General features: G+C 45.0%; 1 protein-coding gene across 1 annotated transcript in view; it reads right to left on the bottom strand.

Moving 5' to 3' along the window:
• Positions 1 to 15,995, bottom strand: part of OPCML (opioid binding protein/cell adhesion molecule like) — a 1,016,949-nt gene that overhangs the window by 721,609 nt on the left and 279,345 nt on the right. The window lies entirely within an intron of this gene.

The following is a 15,995-nucleotide window of genomic DNA, read 5'->3' as shown; positions in this document are numbered from 1 at the left end:
CATCATCTACATAATACTTGACGCTGCTCGTCAGTCGCTAAGTCATATTTGATTCTTTGCGATCCCATGGACTGTGGCCCGCCAGGCTCCACTGTCCATGGGATTCTCCAGGAAAGAATACTGGAGTGGGTTGACATTTCCATCTCCAGATTATCTTCCCGACCCAGGGATCGAACTGACTTCTCCTGCGTTGCAGGCGGATTCTTTACCACTGAACCACCGAGGAGGCCCTTTACATTATCAGGAAAAGGAAAGAAATTGGCAGTTCTCAACTTTCCTGGAACAAACAAAAACTCCCTGGAGTATCTTTCTAGCATGAGCTCAAAAGATTTCTGTCTTACTCAATAATCTGTATTTTGATGGGAATGATGAAACTATTTAAAACTCCTATTCTGTTTTAATTGTTACAGATTCTTATGTGATAACTTAAAAACTCAGTGGGGAGGTGTGTTTCAATAACAATATGTGTGCAAAATCCTCAAGAGTTTTACAGTGTTCTCCCAGTCCTGAGTTTAAAAAGAGAAGTAACTGCTCAAAATGTAAATCTGATCACAGATTTACTTTAGTTTACATAGTAGGAGTATTAAGTCTAAGTATGAAAGCAAAGTGTGAAAATGAAGTGAGACTCATTCTTTGCTCAGACTGGATCTGGGGACAGCATGTCAGAGAGGCCAGTGCGCTACAGGAAGGCTGGGCACAGAACACATGCGGAGCTGAGAGGGGCCTCCCCTGGACACTGGACCCAGCAAAGGCGGGCAGAGTCAAGAGAGGCATCACAACTGCCCTCGAGTAAATACAGCAGCATTGTGTAGACATGGAAGCACATTTACTCCACGTGGCTTCTGGGACACAGCCTTCATTAGAGGGCAGTCCTCCCTGGGAGATGGTGGGACTGCATCAGAAGGAGGCTTGTTCCTGAAGCCATGGCAACTAGAGCAACAGGGATGTCCTCGGGGACCTTTGGACAGAAGTCAAGAGGACCTGACAGGGATGATGCAGAAAATGTGTTCATTGGATCCGGGGCACAGCACAGAAGAGCTGTGAGTTTAATTCTAATAACGACAGTACATGAATCTCTGAAATTCATCTCTTTGTATCTTAAAATAGTTTATAGGAGAAGGTACATAACTCAAGGCACTTAAATAAAGAACCCGCTCCCCCACACGCAATGTACAAACAACATGATGGATAGGAGAAGAGTAGGAATTCTCTCTGAGAAAAAAATAACACATCTAAAAAAGGAGAAGAGAAAAAAATCTTAAGCTAGCTACTTGAAAAGAACAGGAGGCTCTGGCTTATACAGTTTGGGGCACAGCTAAGTCTTGAAGGGCAGAAGAAATTCAGGAAAAGAATGAGACTAACTTGACCTATGCAGGAGGTGGAGGATGGATGGAAGAGGGTTTTTTAGTAGAATTCTTTAGATCTGAGGACAGTCTCTTGCTTACAATTCACTCTGGGGGAAAACAGAGAAAATAGTTTATTTCTACTTGCTGCCTTTAGACATGATCTTTGCTTCCATTATTGTTTTATAAGGAATCTTTTTTTTTTCTTATTTTTAGTTTTAAGAGAATTCTTTTTTAAAATAGGAAGGTTCATAGGTCATTGCTCCAACACAGACCCATGAGTCCTGTCACCTAGTGATGGAAAGCCAATAGCACAGAGGAGAGGGAGACAGCAGCTGGACATGAGAGCTCTACATCTCAAGCAACAGAGAAAGCAAATGCCATAGTGATTTTAAGAGACCTTGGCTCTCCCACACATGTTCATCCTGACCAAGGATTTCACAAAGGATGGAAAGTCCAAGCTGCTTTTCTAAATTAACAGAGCCATCATTTCTAATGCATACATTTTTTTCTTTTTTTTAAAAATTGTTATTTTTTAAAATTGAAGTATAGTTGACTTATACTACTGTGTTAGTTTCAGGTGTACAACAAAGTGACTCAGTTTTAAATACATATTTATAAAATATGTGTATTATATATCTGTATATACATACATCACATTTATTTTTCATTGCAGCACTATTCACAATAGCCAAGACATGGAAGCGACAGAAATGTCCATCAACAGACGAATGAATAAAGAAGATGTGAAACAGATATACAGTGGAAAGTTACTAATCCACAGAAAGAATGAAATCGTGCCATTTGCAGCAACATGGATGGACCTAGACAGTGTCATACTGAGTGAAGTAAGCCAGAAAGAGAAAGACAAATATCATGATATTGCTTATATGTGGAACCTAAAAAAAGATACAAGTGAACTTTTTACAAACCAGAAAGAAGCTACAGACATAGTCCAAACTGCTTTTAATTGTAGGTTTCAATAACTATTTTTTTTTTACCAACACCTCAATTTCACCTAAAGGCCCCAGTTTTTAATTAATGCTGACTACTAACAAGTTTGTTATCTCTTTTTTTTTTTTTTTGAGAAGGGGGTAAAATTATGATGGTATCCCCATGTAAAGGCTGTAGACTGAAAAACCAGGATGCTAACTTTAGATCTGCCTGCGGTTCAGTGACCTTGCCCAGTTCATGACCAGACCTCAGCTTTCTCACCTGTAAAATGGCAGGGGTTGGGGTGGTTTCTGAGACTCCAACTATACATTCATTCAAAGAAAGCTATCTCTGAGAGGCAGAGGCTCCAGAGGCGAGCAGTGCAGCATGCAGCCTCTCAGAAGACGGTACCACAGAGGAAGACGGCAGACTGTCAGATGCAATTTCCAGGCCCTGGCTTCTGGATGCAATGCTGTCATTGTGATTATCTTGTAATCTGAGGAAGCTAGACCTTCTGACAACGTCCCTACCCCTCCTTGCGCTCCACTGCAGCAGTATTGAACCCGTGATGCGCTGGGTCCTGGCTGGACGTCAGGTCTGCACGCTTTCTATTCTTCGGCCCTCGAAACTATTCCCTTGCCTCCTCTACCAGTCTGCTTCACATCCCTCAGCAGGCGATTAACACCTCACCTGCATTTCCAGCCAGGCAGGTGAGGCGCCCCCACTCTGCCCTACTACCTGAGTGCAGGGAGCACCCTCCACCCCGCATCCCGAGGGCCCGCCTGCTGCTGCACCCGCCGACCTAATGACAGACCCCCTGGGGAAGGAGCCCTGTCTGTCCTGCTCTCTCTGTGCCCCAAGTTCTCAGCACGCTGCTGGCTCTCGGCAGGTGCTCAGCAAACACTGCCCTGTGCTGTGTGGTGTTGCCTTGCGTAGTTCTGTGCTGCGGTGTCAAGCATCAGTACACAGGTGGGTGGATTAAGGCAGGGAAGATCTGTGCCGTGTGTATTTTTTTTTTATTATTATTATTTTTTTTTCCAGTGGGTTTGTCATACATTGATATGAATCAGCCATGGATTTACATGTATTCCCAATCCCGATCCCCCCTCCCACCTCCCTCTCCACCCGATTCCTCTGGGTCTTCCCAGTGCACCAGGCCGGAGCACTGTGCCGTGTGTATTTTGTGTGACATTGTGGAGGGCCAACCCAGCCAGTGTGGAGAGAGCTGTGCGTCCCTCTGGAGTCGACCCTGGGCACAGGATGTGGCCAGAGCAACTCATCAGGCCTCTCTTAGCCACTCCATCTTTGCATGAATGGTTGGGGATGATAAAGTTAAATGAAGTATGTCAATAGGGCCTCATGAACAGAACCCGGCACTGGTTATCCATATACGCACACTCATGAACACGGAGTGGGAAAAGGTTATCTTTGATGTACACTGGACACACACCTCACCTGCTCTTTCCACTTTCCCTGCTGCTAGGCTCCCCATACCTAGTGCTTCTTTTTTATTTTTTCATTTATTTATATTAGTTGGAGGCTAATTACTTTACAATATTGTAGTGGTTTTTGCCATACACTGATATGAATCAGCCATGGATTTACATGTGTTCCCCATCCTGAAACCCCCTCCCACGTCCTTCCCCATCCCATCCCTCTGGGTCATCCTAGTGAACCAGCCCTGAGCACTTGTCTCATACATTAAACCTGGACTGGTGATCTGTTTCACAATTGATAATATACATGTTTCAATGCAGTGTTTCTTTACTGCAGGAGTTTGTATGTGCCTGGCCATCTCAGAAGGACGCCCATGGGTATAGAGGATGCTATACAACTGCAAAAATATTTTATCTAAATCAGTGGCTTTTCTAGGACCAAAGGTGTGTAGCAAGGGCTGGAGCAGCTTCAAGTTCAGAGGATGGGGCTTCCTGTCCCCTACAAATCATGCCACCTCGTGGTCACCGGTTCCAATTGCTCACGGGAAGTCTTGCTTTCACATCTCCACGGATGTCTAAGGACCAAACCCACGCACCCTCAGAAAAAGAAAGACTTACCTGAGAACAATAACAATAAAATATTTTTACCTGTAAAGCTGCCCTGTGTCCTCTCCACATGACTGACTCCCATTTCAGTTTCATTTATCAAGAATGTGTTTCTTGAATACTCTCTCTTCCCACAAATCACACCATGTCCTCACTACATACTCTTACAACATTCTGTCCTTTTCCATCATATCAATTAATCACAGCCGTAATTAAATAATTACGGTGCAATTCTTTGTTTAAGGTTTATTTCCCTTGATGGATTAAAATCTATATGAGAGTAGGGACGGTATAATACAGGTTTACTCCTAGAATCCAAGTATTTAACATGACAGGTGGAACAAAAGAGACATCCAGCAATCATTTGTTAAGTGGGTGAGTATGAAATGATACAATTTCTCAGTACTGAGAGGTTCAAGAATGAAAGACATCACACATAAGAGAAGTCACACTTGTCCACTGTCCGAATCTACATTTTAGGATTAAAATAGAAATGTGAGTCTGTATGCTCTAGGATGGGGCTTCCCAGGTGGTGCAGTGGTGAAGAGTCCACCTGCCATTGCAGGAGACGTGGGTTCCATCCCTGGGCTGGGAAGATCCCCTGGAGGAGGAAATGGCAACCCACTCCAGTATTCTTGCCTGGAGAATTCCATTGACAGGGGTTCCTGGTGGGCTACAGTCCATGAGGTCCCAAAAAGTCAGACACGACTGAGCGATTGAGCACAGTAAACAGCATACTCTCAGAGTTTGACAAAGAGCATGCCCTTCAGAATAGACACATAGGGGCAAATATTACCAATTTGAATTCGGAAGACTCCATATTATTCTTCAAAGGGAATGTTCTGGTAGAATAGATAACACATTATCTTCTAGATATTTGGCTTCTGGTGTGTCTGGCTCCCCCGGATCAGGACTTTCTGTAGAGGAACACTGCGGGCCTTGCTCTGGGACCACCCTGCACCCATCACAGTGCATGGCAGAGAGCAGACTTGCATGAAGCATTTGTTGATGGAATGGATGAGGGAACCAAAGATAACCTAGAGAAGTAAGTGAAGAAAATGAGCCCAGACTGTAAGGCAGAAGTCAGTTCTCCACTAGTGCCTTCACATGAGGTGTATGGAAACAAAATATGTCTGTTTCTAACAGTCTCACCCCTATTTATTATTAATAAATGACTTCCATAATAAACATAACTTTTCTCAGAAACCTACTAGATTCTCAAGTGGTAGCAACCACTGTGATAAATTGGGAAGGAAAAAATAACAGTTTCCTAGAAACAGGTGTCTTTCAATTTGGCCTAAGGATGCATGTGGGCACACACACAAGCATGCGTGCGCACGCACGCACACACACACACACACACACTCAGGGGTGCTCAGAGACCATCCACACAGTCTCTCTCTCTCCACACACACCTGACAGAGGAAGACCGAGCAGGATGCACCTCATCTGGCCCGGCTGTCACTGCCCGTTTGATTTACTACAGGAGAAATGAAGTCCATTTCCAAGCAACTGGGAGACTCACAGTAATTGGGTTCTCCAAAGCCTTTCCCTTAATTTGCTCAAGTTGTATTTAGTTTTAGAGAATTGGGTGTTAGCAGCTGATGGACAGATCAGAAAAACGGAGGCAAATGGCCAGCATAATACGGAGACAAGGCGGTTGCCCCGCTCTCCTCCTGGTGTCCCTGCCCCTGCCTGCCCCTCCCTTCTCTCTCCCTCGTCCCAGGTCTTTCCCACTGGGGGACGTTGCCTCGCTGAAATAGCAGGGCTCCTTGGACAAGCCTCCTCTCCCTGCGAACTTCCCTCCCAGCCTTTGGTTGGGGGAGCTTGTGTGCAACGACTCTGCTCTGACTGACCCTCTTTCCTCACGTGTGAAGTCATGGCAACTCGACTCAAAAGGATGTTCCCTCTTTGTCGCCTTCTTCATTCTCAGCTCCACCACAGCGAGAATGCAGAAGGGAGTGTCTCTAGAGGAGTCAAGGGTTTCTACATGTATTAGAATTTCTTATTCTTTGAGGGGGTGAAATGTAAAGTGGAATGAACTTTTCTCAAGTGTAAATCAATCTGGATCCTATCTCAGAAAGACTAAAATTCAAATTCCACTTCTACTCCCTGATAGACGTATGATGTTGGTACATTTACTTAACTTCTCTGAACTTGCTCTCCTGGATAAACCACTTTGATGAGACTTCTGGAGACAAAGTGAAAGGCTTAGAACAGAACAGGTGCACTGGGAGAGAGCTGGGTCTCTTTCAGTGTGTGTTAGTCATGTCTGACTAATATGCTTGGTCGTGTCCAACTTTTTGTGATCCCATGGACCATGTGGGTTCCTCTAATTGCAACTCCCTCTTCCAAATTTTAATCATCACCATAATTTCCTTATTTCTATAAGAAGAGAGGGTATCCCTAACAGCGATAACAAAAGAAGATACACAGGAGAACTCTATGAACTGCAACTACCCCCCATCAGAGATGAAGTGAAGCCTCATCCTGAATGAAGACCTGCCTGCTGCAACCCCAGCTTTCTAATCACTGACTGATGGGTGAGCTTCTCAGAAGGAGTCAAACATCCTTGCAGGTTCTGAAAATTCAGGGATGATTCCTTCAGGTTCCACCTTCTGATGATGGTTATCCGGAGCCAGAGGAGCAGGGTGGCTATTATTTATTATTTTGAGGGCTCGGGGCACCACAGCACCTTGTGTCCACAACTCCACTCTCTGTGTCTGGGGTCCCTTTGGTTTCTTTAGTTTGAACTCTCAAACGTGTGGAGTCTTCTCTAACCAGCAGAACCTTACAGCTTTTTCCCTGTGATGGATGCAACCCCCAGACTGCAGTGAGACATTGTCAATAACCACCCTAGGGCCCAGGGGCATTTTTTTTTCACATGTAACCTGCCTATACATCAGGTTATTGTATTGTGTTTTTCACATGTAACCTGCCAGTGTATTGTGTGTGTTGGGGGCTGTGAAAACCTTGAATTCTTTTGAGGATTTTGTGACTATGCCTTGACACAGCATCAATAGAGTGGATAGGAGCTTTCCAGCAGGAAGTTGAGGGACCCAGCACTCCCCCCTCACCAGAGCAGCAACTGTGAATCTTGCATTGAAAGGCATGCCCAGGGCAGGGCCCCGCCTGGCCTTGCAGAAGAACAGTATGTGTGGATTAAACCACCACCACTACCATCACCATCATCGTCATAACATCATGCTTTTCACACAAAATCTCTAAGTATCAGCAAAACCCAGTGAAGGAGACAAAGCAAAGGCTTAACACATGTAGGCATGTGATCCAAAACTCACCGAGGAGGGGTAAGAACGCAGAGTGAGTCTAAGACTTGTGACGACAAACACTGAGTCTGGGTAGGCCGGGTACCCAAACCAAGCCATGGACCCTGGGGCCGCAGAGGACAAGCAGGCTGATGACATACACCTGGCCATGCCTAGGGTCATCTGTACAATACACATCACTGTGAGCAGGGCCTCTCAGAGGCATGAAGCAGACCAGCACAGCGGGACGGGGAGCTGGGATTCTTCATGTGCATAAGCCCCAGCGTGACAACAGCCACACCACCAACCACAGTCAACTGAGTCAGCAAGGACAACAATAAAACAAATCTGTCTTGTGCTCTCCCTCCTCCAGGTCAGGAAGCTGTGTGATGCTCTTCCCATGGTTCATGAGGCGGGGAATACCCTGCCCCTTCCCCACCGCATCTCCCATCTCCCCTCCTTCAGCGCTCCTTCAGCCCAGCCACTCTGACTCTGCTCTGCAACAGCTGTGTCACATGCATTTCTTCACTGAGACCTCTACACCCGCCGTCTCCTCTTTCTCCACGCATGGCCAACCACTCATCTCCTTCAAGCCTTTGCTCAACTGTCTCTTTTTCCAGAAAGCTTGCCCTGAATACCCTGGTGAAACTGCAACCCACCCTCCCCCACCCCACTGCACTCTTGATCCCCCTGATTCTGTTCTACTTGTTCAGTTTTTCCAAAGCTCTTGTCACCAAACAATCTCCACGACAAACTCCCTTACTATTGGGTTGGCCAAAAGATTCATTCTGGTTTTCCCATACACCTTATGGAAAAACTCGAATGATCTTATTGGTCAACCCAATACAAACACTGTCTCTCAGTCTTCTGCTAGTCTGGACGCTCCACGGCCTCATGGCTCTGTGTGTGTTTTAGTCACATGTCTTGAGCAGTGTTTGAATGAATGATTGGACTAAGGAATCTTGGTTAACCTTACTTGAGGCTCTAAATAATAAAATGAAAAAATCCAACTGCAATCTGAAGTTGTGGTTAAGAGAGTAGTTGGATGTTTTAATCAATAGAAATGATGATGGAAAGGAGCTTGGGAAAACTGGGCTCTGAGATTCCACAGTCCCCAAGGCACCCAGGTCTTGGCTTGATCATGTGCATCTTATAAAGCATCTCTCTCAAAAGATAATTTGCAAAGTTAAGGTGCAAACATCTTAGAAAATAAAAAAGACAAATTTACACTTGCAAAAAAAAGAAAAGAGTTTGTTTCAGGGGGAAGGGATAGTTAGGGAGTTAGGGAAGGTCATATACACATTGCTATGCTCAAAATGGATAATCAACAAGGATGTATTGTATAGCACAGGGAACTCTGCTCAGTGTTATATGGCAGACTGGATGGGAGGGAGTGTTTGGTGGAGAATGGGTACGTGTATATGTATGGCTGAATCCTTTCACTGTCCACCTGAAACTACCACAGCGTTGTTAACTGGCTCTACCCCAACTCAAAACAAACAGTTTAAAGTTGAAAAAACAATTTAATAAAAAAATAAGAAAGAATGTATAAGCTTCCAAGATTTCATGATGAGCTCTATGAAGCATCTTGATCAGAGAAGTGTGTGTGTGTGCCTGTGTGTGTGTGTCTGTGTGTTTTAATTGACAGAGAATGGGGACTACTGCAAAGATTAGGATTTTTGCAGAAACTGGTAAAAATGCTGCATGTGTGTGTGAGCCTTGATTTTTTTAAAAAGATAGTTCATTTTTATTTGAACTGGGAGAAAACTAAAATTTAAAAACAAACCCTATAATAATAAAATTAGCAGCACTGTAATCAGAACGATGCAGTCGCTGATGAGTGATTCCAGGATCCTGGTTACAGCGCAGCCTTGTCCTCTAGCCAGGGCTATGCAGTCGGGTTATTTCTCTCCTCCAGGCACTTGAGCCCCTAATTCTCCTAACTGTCCTTCCTGATCTAGTTCTCCTAATCAGATTTCTTAAACTCAAAAGGCTCCCACTTGTCCTCCAGAACATTACACACAGGCCATCAGCTCTTCCAAGTCTTCCTCAATACATCAAGGCTGATTCCCTTTTCAGCTCCGTGTCCCAAGCTCTTCTCTGACATGCTCAGCGATGTACTATGTGTTGCAGTAGATTGGAAGTGGCCACAAATTCCTCTTGTCCTGTGTGTAAGCAACTTTGTGCTGTGACTTTGCTCCTCTCTCAATAAAAGATAGGGCCTGTTTCTTCATTCCCTGAAACTCAGCTTGGCTGGTGACTTGCTTTGGATAAAGAGACATTAGCAAACCAGCTGCTAAAGAGGCTCCTATTTATTGCTCAGTGGGGCTTGTGGGGACACCTGTGACCATCAGTGTGGGAAAGAGCCCTGCTGCCCGCAGGATGAGGAGAGTGTGGGGCCAGCTCTCCCCATCACCCCAACTGTCACCAAGCTGACTGCCAAACATTAATGAATCCGTCCAGCCCAGTGGAGCCTCCGGCAGACCTCAGAGATTGGCTGATCTGGCCCAAACTAGAAACACCACTCAGTCCATCCGTGGACTCCTCAAGAAATAATAAACACTTGCTGCTTAAGACCACTAAACTTCAAGGGTAACTTATTACTGCAGAAAATCCAGTGATACACGAGATATATGTTACTACCATAATATAAGGACCTCTAGTGCAGGAAATGAGTATTTTTCACCTTTGAATCCCCAGGGGCTACTAGGATCTTATGCCACAGCAGGCCAGTGTCTGCTGAATTTAATTGGATTTATTCGAAAATATTCTATCAGACAGATAGGCTAGACCAGTATTTTAGAAATTATGGGATACTTACTATGCACAATAATTTTAGATGGTATTGAATGAATGCTTGCTTCTTGGAAGAAAAGCTATGACAAACCTAGATAGCATATTAAAAAACAGAGTCATTACTTTACCAACAAAGGTCCATATTGTCAAAGCTATGGTTTCTCCAGTAGCCACGTATGGATGTGAGAGTTGGACCATAAAGAAGGCTGAGTGCCAAAGAATTGATGACTTTGAACTGTGGTATTAGAGAAGACTCTTGAGAGTCCCTTGGACTGCAAGGAGATCAAACCAGTCAATCCTATAGGAAATCAACCCTGATTATTCATTGGAAGGACCAATGCTGAAGCTGAAGTTCCAATACATTGGCCACCTGATGTGAAGAGCTGACTCATTGGAAAAGACCCTGATGCTGGGGAAGATTGAAGGCAGGAGGAGAAGAGGACAACAGAGGACTAGATGGCTGGATTTCATCACCAACTCAATGGCCATGAGCTTGAGCAAGCTCTGGGAGTTGGTGAAGGACAGGGAAGCCTGGCATGCTGCAGTCCATGGGGGTGTAAAGAGTCAGACATGACTGAGCAACTTAATAGCAACAACAACAAATGTGAATGAATGGAAATTAAAACCATATCATATGTTGATTTAGTGAATATTTTTTAAACAACTTGCACATTAAACCCATGATTTCATAGAAATTACGGTTTAGGACTAGGTTGAATTTAGTACTGCCATAGTACTCAACACAGGCTAGCTGAGCCATCAGCCTGAGGTTCAGGGAGGCCTAGAAAATTTCAGGCCCTTCAGAATGGAATCTGGCCCCACAACTATTAAGAGATGGTGACTTCACAACAGCAACTCAGCATCCTCAGCGTGCATTTCCATACTTGATGATTCCATGTGTGTATCCATATCATTCTTTACAACCCCACCTCAAACTGTTACTTTGATGATCTCTCCAAAAGTCATATCAATAATATTGGGCTTGAAAACTTGAATGTTTGTGGCATACTACAATGGAACATGGGAAATTGAAAGAGTAGGAAAACCATTCTTTAGCCAAGGACCTCCCCTGGTTCCCTCTGCAAGCTAGGCCAAAGTCATGGGCATTATTATGCTCTGATTTTCTCATCTCTCAAGCTCAGTACCCTTTCCTTTGAACCCACAGAGCCCTGATTAAAAAAAAAGAAAAGGCATCACATGTTAAAAACCAAAGCAACAGAGAGCACATACTGTTCATAATAGACAATTTTTTTTATCAAATGTTGCTCACAATGTTTGAGAGAAAATCATATTAAAATCAAGCAAAATATGGCTTTAATAGACCAATAATGATAACAATGATGAATAATTAAGAAGATACTTTTTCATGTGTAACCTCCCTGCATAATGAACATAATGTAGAAAGACATAGGTTACAATTAGAGCTGAAAACTTGGTATTTTAAAGTAACATTATTTCCAAAGTGCATATCCTTAGAAGGAAGCACAGACATTCTTCACAAATCAATTTAGCAAAATGATAAACTTTAGTCATGATTTTGGGGCAAAATACACTAAGAAGGTATAATATTACAATTTTAATCATAAGAATAACAGTACCCCAAAGGATAAAAGGAACCAATATACCAAATAATGAAGTTTTTTTTTTCTCATCCACAGTTTCAGATTCACAGGCTGAACTTTTGCATATATATATATATATATATATATATATTTTCTTATCATTTCTGATTGAAAAAGGTTTTAAAAGCTTAGACTAAACCCATATACTTTATGTGGTGTGTGTATAAACACATGTACTTATTTGAATGTGGGTATAATTATTACTGAATTGTAGCTTTTAATGGGGAGATCATTAGGGGCAGTTAAATCCAACTGCATTTAGCTTTCATTGAGACTCTGAAATTATTTTTTCAAAGCGTTCAGGTTTTGAAAAAAAGGCAAACTGTGTTTGTCTCAAATAGTCTTCCCTTAATTTTTCAGGCTGGTATTTTAAGGCAAATTTAATCCATATAGTTCACACTCATTTACACTTAAATTATCCAACTAGAGCTTTTAACAGCTATTTAATGTCCCAGACACCTTTTGAGCTTTTAAAGTGAGCTCCTAAAAGCCTTCTCTCTCTCTTTCACCCTCCTTTCATCAGCTTAAGAGGCTGCATTTGGCTCAGAGTAAACAAATTGAATACTGAAACCCTGGGTTATTTTTCCACTCGGTTTATGACCTATGAATGTAAAGTGGCTTTCCGATGAGACATAACTAACTTTCCCATCCCTGTGAACCAATATAGGGTGTGTGTCACATTACACTTACTTATGAACAGCGGTCTCGCCAGCAAACGAGGCAATCTCTGGCCTCCTCATCCAGCCCCCGCAGCACATAAATAGATAATTATGGAATCTCAGACTCCTCTGACATTTTTCATGTGAAAATTGCCAGGGCTGCCTTTAGAATGCCATAAGCATACATCTTTGAACTTCCCAGAGACACAAAACACCTAGTTCTCTCTCTCTAAATATTTCTGCCCACCCCGCCCCCCTTTTTTTAACAGACGGGAAAGGCTTCGGCCACCCTTGGGTCCTTCCTTCCAGGCTGATGGTCCTAAAGTCAAAGGAGTTCAAGAAAAGGCCATAGTTTTGAGAGAGAGAGACAAAGTGTGTGTGTGTGTGTGTGTGTGTGTGTGTGTGTGTGTGTGTGTGTGAGCGAGATAATGAGACAGAGTGACAGGGACAGACAGACAGACAAGGATGAGGACAGGGAGGCCTGCACGGGCGCCGTCTCTCTGGGATGTTGACAGCATTGGGAGCCGGGCTGGAATCTCGGGAACCCAAGACCCACCTCTGTGGCTGCTGTCACTGTGCTGTCCCCCTCTCCTCGTCCACTCACCGTCTGTCCTCACAGGTGACAGACATGGTCTCGGAGATGTCCCAAATGCACATCACATGAGACTTTCCTAACATGCCTTCGCCACCTCTAGGCTCTCGTCTCGATGTTCAGTGTGATTCATGCTGTGCCGAGGGCCCCAGGAACATGCTTTCCTGTCTCCAGACTGGTCCAGAGATGGACCTGTCAGAAATGTCCTCGAGGGATGCTTAGAGAGGCGAGAGGAGACATTCATCTGGAAGGAAGTTTCGAGAGAACAGACTGCAAGAGCTGCATGGCATCAGCCCCCGCTCTGCTCTCCCGGAGAGCTGGCCTGGCAGGGGGCCCGAATCAGAGCTCAGAGGTCCCCTCAGCCACCTGGAGCAGCCGCCCGCCCCCACTGCCCCCAGGAGAGCACCCGGCCGCGGTTCTGGATGGCTGCCTTTTCCTAATCAGACTTTGCTCAGACGGCTAAATGAAGCTGGCTGCCCGGCTGAGTTCAATCCCAGCCCCATTTCAGATTGCCCATTCCCTGGGAATGTAATCTCACCTCCTCACTCTGGGACACCCCCCCCCCCAGGGCCTTGTAACTGACGAGTGGAGGCAGCCAGGAGGGAGGGGGCCCAAGGAGAGGCAGGGAGGTAACAGAAACCACAGCACGCCACATTCAGAAGGCACCGTCTTCAAGATCCACAGAGCATGGGGCTTTCCTGTTGCAAGGGGACCTCAAAAACACACACACACCCACCACCCGCATCTGACGTGTGGATCCCCACACAGGCTTCCCTGCCTCTGTGGCTGCATCTTTCATGACACTGGGGAACTCACCCTCTCCAGAAGGTCTCTTTTGTCCGGCATCGACACTTACCTCCCTGAAACATGTCCTACAAGCCATCACCTGCACCCCCATGTTTCATAATTTCAGCAGGGAATTCCTCCCATAAATCACCAGGTAGAACACATAAATGAGTCATTCTTGAAACAGAAGCAACTTGATTAAAAGAAGATCCCTTATGAGCCCAGTGGATGGTACACGATGAATAAATGTGTTTGGAAAGCCTCACGCAGAAGCACCACCTGACCCAGTGCCTGTGGTTTAAACCTGTTTAATCAGATTGTGTTGAAGACTCACTTTTACACCCAAATCAGCTGACTGCACACATCCCTGCCCTTCACAGGAACTCGGTCATTCTCTCTCAGAAAACAGGCACAGCCCCTCACCTTTAGGTCTCTAGACTACTTTCACCAAACACCCTGTCCATCTGGTTTCTAGTTGACCTTGACAGCCTCTCTTCCCACGTTTTCACAGGGTCCAGTCTGCTGCCCCAGGCCCCTTGACACCCCCTGAGCTTCCCCAGGAACAAATAACCAGTTAGGGAACCTCATCTTATTATTTAGTCCTCTTTTTTTCTCCCCTTCTATGGCTAGAAATAGGAGCCCAGTATCCTGTTGTCAGCCTGTGAACCCCAGGACCCCTGCGAAAGAGTGTACTGCAAATTCATTGCCTGTTCTTATGCTTTTGAATACTTGTAACTTAAGCAGAGTGGAGCACAGGGTGAAAGGGGATGAGGCTGTCAAGAGGAGGCTGCTCCGCACAGGACCAGGGCACTGGAGAAGAGGCAGGGGAAGGAGACAGCTTGTGTCACCTCCCCCGCCCGCCCAGCTCGGGGGCTGGTGGCAACAGAAGTGGTGGGTGCTGGGCCAGCTGGCCAGGCAGGCCAAGAGGGTCAGTGCTTTTATATTTTCTTGTTCAGTGAAGCTTTTGCCAGCCCATCTCAGGGAGTGAGCAAGTCCGGGACAAATCCTGCTCCTGCTGGGACTTCTGGCAGAGGCATCAGACCAGTTTCACCCAAGCCTGAGATCCTACCAATAAGGGCTTACTGAAACCACTGCAAGCTTGGCAGGGGATGTGTTTTTCCTATGTTTTATTTTATTTTTAGTTGCAAATAAATTCTGGACAATTCCAGGTTTGGTATAATCCAAATTGGAACCAACATCTAGAAACCAGCCCAACAGTACTTCTGATGGTGACTTGTGCTTCATGACTTATTTTGGGAGGAGGAGGGGTTGGTAAGATCCCTGGAGGAGGGAAAGGCTACCAACTCCAATGTTATTACTTAACAGAGTCCCAAGGACAGAGAAGTCTGGCAGGCTACAGTCCATGGGGTTGCAAAAAAGTCAGACATGACTGACTAACTGGGGCGCTAGTGGTAAAGAACTTGCCTCCCAATGCAGGAGACATAAGAGATGGAGGTTCAATCCCTGGGTTGGCAAGATCCCTTGGAGGAGAGCATGGCAACCCACCCCAGTATTCTGGCCTGGAGAATTCTGCTGACAGAGGAACCTGGCAGGTTACAGCACATGGGGTCACAAAGAGTCAGACATGACTGAAGCGTGCATGCACAGGGCAGGCAAATTATATCTGTGCTGAAATACAAAGTTTGATGATTGAAAAGGACAGTAAACATTAAGTGTCTACCTTCAGGAAGCCAAGAAACACTGCTTGAGTCACTAAAGGAGGAATGGTATGCAGAACCCCACTGTACAGAAGAGGCATGTTCAAGCTTTTCAAAAAGAAACAGACCAGGAAGAGAAACTAAATTATTCAAAAGATGAAGATGGTGAGTTGGTGTTCTTGTGTGAGTGTAAGCCTGGATAGATTGGTAATGTCTGCCTTCAGATCCAAGGGAAAGAATATAGGATGAACTAGTGATGTCTGCAACTGGCACAGCACAGAAGCAGGGGCCCACATGC

This window comes from Cervus canadensis, chromosome 29 (assembly GCF_019320065.1).
Source record: "Cervus canadensis isolate Bull #8, Minnesota chromosome 29, ASM1932006v1, whole genome shotgun sequence".
Taxonomy (NCBI): Eukaryota; Metazoa; Chordata; class Mammalia; order Artiodactyla; family Cervidae; genus Cervus; species Cervus canadensis.
This window is presented reverse-complemented; position numbering and strand designations above follow the sequence as displayed.